Source organism: Gossypium arboreum, chromosome 6 (genome assembly GCF_025698485.1).
Source record: "Gossypium arboreum isolate Shixiya-1 chromosome 6, ASM2569848v2, whole genome shotgun sequence".
Lineage (NCBI taxonomy): Eukaryota > Viridiplantae > Streptophyta > Magnoliopsida > Malvales > Malvaceae > Gossypium > Gossypium arboreum.
In genome coordinates this window covers 3,648,190-3,654,352 of record NC_069075.1, presented here as the reverse complement: position 1 = coordinate 3,654,352, position 6,163 = coordinate 3,648,190, and the positions used below count along the sequence as shown (strand labels likewise).

The following is a 6,163-nucleotide window of genomic DNA, read 5'->3' as shown; positions in this document are numbered from 1 at the left end:
CTCAAGAATAGATTAAGTGCCGAATTTTCAATACATTTTCCTAGGTAAGTCTATCAAATATATAGACATTGGTTTTGAGACTTGCTTACAATAGAAGATCTAATACAATCCCAATAAAACCGTAATACCATAAGAGTAATACACTATAATAATAACATATGAAGTAAATATGGATTCTATGATAGCTCATCAACAGAATCACGATCCAATCCAAAGTTCATAATCGAATGGATTTGTAACGCCCCAATTTTCGGGAATTCTGTGAATGTTGGCAAAATTTCATGCTTTGATTTTGTCATTTGTGAGTGAAATTATGAAATAGGACCTATGTGAAAATGTTTGAAAATGCTATAGGCTAAATTGAAATGGCCAAATAAATAGGAGTGCAAAATAAGAGGAGTTGCATGACAAACCTCCCATTTTACATGAAGTGGCTAGCCATCATGTTCTTGTAGACAATATGAGCACTTGATATCCATAATTCATGGTACAAATTGATAATGGGTTAGGTAAATGTTCCATGATAATAGATTAGGTAAATATTCCATGATAATGGGTTAGGTAAATGTTTCATGATAATAGATTAGGTAAATATTCCATGATAATGGGTGAGGTAAATGTTCCATGATAATGGTTTAGGTAAATGTTCCATGATGGGCATTTCATGTCTTTTGTATTAAAGAATTAAATGGATGAAATATGAAATTTTATTAAAAGAAAAAGGGGAGAAAAGAACAAAGTTTTGTCCATCTTTGTTCATCATAGCCTAAAGTTAGAGAAGAGAAAGGAGAGGAGAAAGCTCTTGAATGTTCGGTCACTTGGGGAAGAAAATTGAAGGTAAGTTCATGGTAGTTTGCTTCTATCTTGATGTTCATGAGTTCTTCTTGATTCTACCTTAACTCTTGAAGCATATTTTGGTTTTTAGTTGTGTTGTGAGCATTTAGTCATGAATTAAAATGAAGGAAATGGTTGTTATTTCATGTTCTTTTGATGAAAAACGGAAGATAGGTGAAGTTGAGCCAAACAAATGAGCATGCATGTGCCTTAGATGTTAAAGGGAAAAATCAGCTAACATGTTGTGCTTTAAAATGATGAAATGGAGATTATACTTAAGTAAAATCATAGATATGTGATGATTGATTGGTGATATACATGTTTAAATAACAAGCATGCAAGTTAGGTGTGAAAGAGTGATTTGGTAATAAATCTGCTTGGGACAGCAGCAGTAACGTGACTTTGGAAAATCACCATAAATTGTGAGAGATGAGTTAGAAGCTGCATAAATTATGTAATTAAATCTTAATGAGTCTAGTTTCAAATGGAATAAACGAGAACATATTTTGAATTCTGTAAAATGAGAAATTTTATTCGTAATGAAGAGTGGTCAGATTAGTCAAACAGTGAAACATGGGAAACTTTGAGAAAAATCTGGTATTGATTGGCTAAACCAAAAGTTATGAAAATTTTATGGATAGAATATATATGAGTCTATTTTCAAGGAAAATTAACAGAACTTGATTTGGAGTTTCGTAGCTCCAGTTATAAATGATTTAGTGACTGTTGCTCAGGAAGACAGCTTGTAGTGAAATTATGATTATGTGGTAAACATTGACAAAAATTTGTTAATGAGTTGCTTATTGTTTTCTTATAAGCTTACTATGATCTGTAGGTGTGGTTGGCCGAATATTGTAAGGGGTTAATACGTAGTTTGTATCTGAATAGTTGATTAACGTGTTAGTAATCCAATTGTAGGCGGTTCGTGTGTGGATTTCACAAGATATCGTCGCAAATGGTGTGTAACTAACACCCTCTTTCTTAGTCCGGATCGGCAAAAGTCGAAAAGCGAAATGCCGAAAACCGATATTTTGTAGATTTACGAGTGTGCGAATGCTCGTGAGGTAAATCGATTAATGTTTTTGGTAAGCTGCAAAATTTAGACTGCAAAGTATATGATTTCTGTGCCCTCGATATTTTTGGGCTTAATGGGTCAAAATTGGAATGATGGGCCAACGGGCCCAATTCGGTAAGAACCCTCGGTACGTGATTCTGTTAGTACGTGAAAGGTAGGAATATGCATGAAAAACCCTAAAATAGATAAATTACTGAAATACCTTTAAAAGTGGAAAATTTATAGTTTTACCCCTAGGAGATAAATTACCAAAATACCCCTAGGGTTAAATTGACCTAAATGCATGTTTGACTGTTGTTATTTACTGCATGCCATGTTGTTATTATCTGATGCATGGGACTGGGATATTGACGGAGGAAGTACTGAAAGTGGCTTGTCCATGTCTTTGGAGGCTTTGCCTCAATTCTTCGATAATGAAAGCAAAGCAAGGCCTTTGTGGAGTGTTAAATTTGGGTGGGTTGAGCTATTCCCACATGGAGTGTAGGGCTGGTACGGGTGGAGTGTAGTGGTTGGTGGGTTGAGTAGTCTCCCAAATGGGCTTGCATATGTTTACTTGATGTTGCATGTATTTTGAAATGGGCCTATGGGCCATACTGTTTATCTGAATAAGGGCTAAGGCCCGTTATTGTAATCTGAAAAGGGCTCGCCCAATACCACTGCTATTACTGAATGGGCTTAGGCCCAATAGGCTTGAGCTGACTTGGGCTTTGAATGGGTTTTCCTTACACACCGAGTTTCCCAAACTCACCCCTTTTATTTTCATCCACGCAGAAATCCCCAACCATAGTGGGCTTGAGTCGTGAGGGAATTCGAGTGGCCACTGCTCGAAAGTTTGATTTTCTTCCGTGAACTGGACATCCTTTTATTACTTTTGAAGTTTTGGGTTTTAAATGTAATAAGGCCGCTTAATTATTTTTGATGGTTTTAATATGTATTACTAAGATAAGTATTACTTATTTTAACTTTTGAAATTGGATACCTTTAGGGCGCGTTTTCAAAAACAACAATTGATTTCAAAATAACACGACAACAAGTAAAGCTTCTGCAATGAAAGTATTTTCCAAAATTAATCACTTTTCCTAAAAATGACTTAATCAAATCGGTTTCCTAGAAATATTCATTACGTTAAGGTGTGGCAATGGCGGTATGCATGTCTAGGATTGGATCCGAAGGGAGCTTGGTACTTAAGCAGTCCGATGGACTCACCACCTCTTTTCCGGTTTCCTACCTGGTGCACAGCTTCTATTCACTTTAACTTATAATGAAATCATAGCTAAAAGAAATTCAAGTTCATCACCAGCAATAGATATAACACAATAGCAAAATAATTTAGTAGCTAAAATAACTTACAATTATCCAAAAATTGTAAACAAAACAACAATTAAAAAAAAATCTAGATAAACTCCCCCTCAAAAAGTGCATCCAACATCCAACATCACCAAAGCACAATCATGTAGCAGAGCAATAAAAACTCTACTCCCCCTGCTTCATCTTTTCTCTCCCTTTTTTTATTATGCATAATTGCCAAATAAAGCAGCATTGTTTGAGGATCAAATATATTTTATTAAGGTATTTTTTATCAATAGTCTTCTTAGTGAACGTTGCTTCTGCCCTTAGATTATCGTAGTGTTTTTGAAGAAAATTGACAGAGGCTTGAAGATTTGCAACTATCCTAACTTTCATCCTTATCGAAATAGGAATGGCGCCTACGGGAGTGAGCACTTCTTGACTACCTTTTTCCTCCTCTGTAGATTCATCCTCAAAAGCTTGAACTTTGCCGGACTCATTCAACACGTGTTTACCTTCCAAAAACTTATGAGAAAATTTTAATTTAGGAACCATTTTATCATATGTTTCATTTGGCTTGATCGACATTCAAAACCATTCATCAAGATGTTGGTGGAAGAAAATATCATGGTGTTAAAATAGATTTTAATAGAAAAATTCCTTATTGACATATTCATAGAGAGTCCCAATGCCAACAAAATTGAAGCATTGAGAAGTGATCATGATGTATGCTGGATGTAGTGAGGACTAGTGTCACGGGCCATAGATCAAAGCCTGTGACCATTGTGCATAGAATGTCTCATTGAGGTCAACTGATTAAATCTGACTCATTTTTTGGAAAAAAAAAACCTGGTTCAAACACAGTTTTCTTTCACAATGTAAAATAAAAATTTTAAAAATCGAGCCGATTTGTGATATGTATAGCAATAAACCCTTTACCAAAATCACACCTGTGTTTTTAGATGAATTATTTTCGTTCCTAGCTTTAAACAGAATGACCTTCTTCACTATTTTTGGACCACGAACTGCTTCGAGTGTGAGCTCGAACAATTCAGATCAAACACAGAATTAGAAATAGTTTTCTTTACTTCCAGTGTGAAAGAAAAATCTCTTCTCAATAGAAATCAACAGAATATTTTTTTCAAAAATAAGATTTAATGCTTAAGAGAATAAACTCTCACTATTTTTGCGCAGATTGACAATATCTTAGAGTTCTATATTTAGAACTACCAATGTCATCTATTTATATGGAGAAGAAGTAAAATCCTTGTTGAATCGTAGAAGTCTATTTCAAATAGAAAAACGAACTCCTAGTCTAACTAGAAGTATAGGGGGCGACAACCTTAGTTAATTATACTAGAATTTGTCATCCCTCTTTGAGGCTCTTCCATATTAGGTCCAATTACAAGTACTTCTTAGACTTTTAACTTAATACTTTATATTTTGATTCAACCCGATATTTGCTTTTATATTTCCCAAAATAAACATATCAAATTAATTTAAATAAATAAATTTCTCAATGCAATTCTAATTCCGTTAAAGTCATGATGATTTTACTGTAAAAAAATTATGAGAAAATATATTTAATATTTCGACATTCAATTGGTTCACTATGACCAAATGATTTATTTCCATTTTCGAACTTCATTTAATTCGAAAACCATAATTCATTTCTAGGTCATTTTCATTTTTGAAGAAAATCAAATTCATTTCCAAATGTTTCTCATGTCTCTATTTTCACCATTTTTTGTTCATTTAATTCAACATGCAATTCAATTCTGATTTCAACGAGCTAGTGGAGGGATAGATTGAACATATGCGATTAGGGATCAAATAATTTATAATTAAGTTCTAGCTTTTCTCCTATTAATTATGAACCTATTTAATCACAAAGTCATTCCACTATAGTATCGTGACTGAGCTTTCTTCAAAGACACACCATTACAAAAGCAACTTGATCAATGCTCGTCCAATGGCCTTAGCATAAGTGTGTTACCCTCATAAGTATTCTTAATCTTTTTGGGATAAATCTGTTCTCCCAATATTATCCTATTTTATTTCATTGTAACTATTACATTTTCCTTCTTGAAAAGTCAATTACTATCAAATAGTAATCAAGTCATTCATCTAAAAGACAAACGACCCTGGCCACATTTACTTTTCATCAACCATGTAATGCCAATGAGAGGATATATTTTACCTATGTCTCGGGCTATGAATTCTATTGTTGTGAATAACACTACATACTATAGAAGTCATATGCCCAACACACCGCGCCAGTTTTTAGTTCTTTATCTATTTGAACTCGGGCTTTTACTTACATCAAAGTATACAAGTCACATATAATAGTCCGTCATCCACTTAGAATTACGCTACACTATGAACGTCACAAGTGAATAAATCTATAAACGAATTCAGGATCTAGTCTTCTTGGGTCCAGGCTGATGTATTATCATTCTAGTCAGTCACATTTATCTCTCTATCTTTTAAGAGTCATCCGCTTTGATGCCCATGACAGGGCATATCCCTAATTGGACTTTATAGATGGCATATTAGTTTTACAATCGATTTTCTCATTTTCGATTACACTAAGGGCATGTTTAAGTTTGTCTACTAATATAACCTGTCTTTTCGTATTACGATTCAACCACATAATACCGCTTAGTATTGGTTTAAACATTAGACAACCAGTGAGCCAATATTTGCTTCTATTTTGTTTTGCATGCAAAAACCACATGAGAACAATTATACAAAGTATATTAATGTAATTTATTAATTGTTTTATTAACCAATCTATTCAAAAAAAATTACAAGTTTACAAACGAATATACAAAACTCAGGGCACTAGATCTAACACATTTGACCCACTTGAATTGACTCGATTCATGGAACATATGGAGAATCCCATCTACTTGAAGCTTTTTTGTTCAAGTGAAACACTTTAGTAAAACTAGAGTTACAAGAGTA

The 6,163-nt window shown here is 33.8% G+C and overlaps 1 long non-coding RNA gene across 1 annotated transcript in view; it reads left to right on the top strand.

The window, feature by feature from the left end:
* Window positions 1–744: 744 nt before the first annotated feature.
* The window catches only part of LOC128293683 (uncharacterized), a 69,316-nt gene continuing 63,897 nt past the window's right edge, over window positions 745–6,163 (top strand). Inside the window, exon 1 of the long non-coding RNA XR_008283852.1 lies at window positions 745–837. This is a non-coding gene — a long non-coding RNA (uncharacterized LOC128293683). The remainder of the gene's footprint in view (window positions 838–6,163) is intronic.